Below are 563 nucleotides of genomic sequence, written 5' to 3'. Positions count from 1 at the left end.
AGCCCATCTGATGCCTCCTAGATCTTTTTCTTTTTCATATAGGGCACTTAAGAGCCAACGTTTTGGCTCTGCTGCTGATTTCAGACTCACAACCAGCTCCAGCTCCCGAGAACAAATCAAAAAACCGTTTGCAATAAACCTGCTTCTGTGAGTTGAGCTCAGTTTGAAGTACATGATCATTATCAAGTCAAAATCACTTGATAATATACTTTACTGGGGATGAAATGACCAGGATTGGATAAACTCTTCACACAAGCTGGAGTAAAGGTCAGAAAATAAACTCCAGAAATCTCAAAACAGATCCTTAAATCCCATTAATCTGCCGTGTGACACCTTTTTTGGGGGGTCTTTGAGAGAGAGACAGGGTATTGTGCCCTGACACTGACGGTGTAGAGCGCCCGTGGTTTTGCTGTCTCACTCTCCTAGCCTGCAATCCCATGTGTTACACAGCTGTGTAGTCTTGGAACAGCAGCACAAGACAAAACAGGTTCGAACCTCTGTGAAATATCTGCTGCGTCGGGCTATTCCAGTCATACTTTCGGGGGCTTGTGGTGAAAGAAGGA

This window comes from Zeus faber, assembly GCF_960531495.2.
Source record: "Zeus faber genome assembly, chromosome: 8".
NCBI lineage: Eukaryota > Metazoa > Chordata > Actinopteri > Zeiformes > Zeidae > Zeus > Zeus faber.
Note: the sequence above shows the minus strand (reverse complement) of the source record.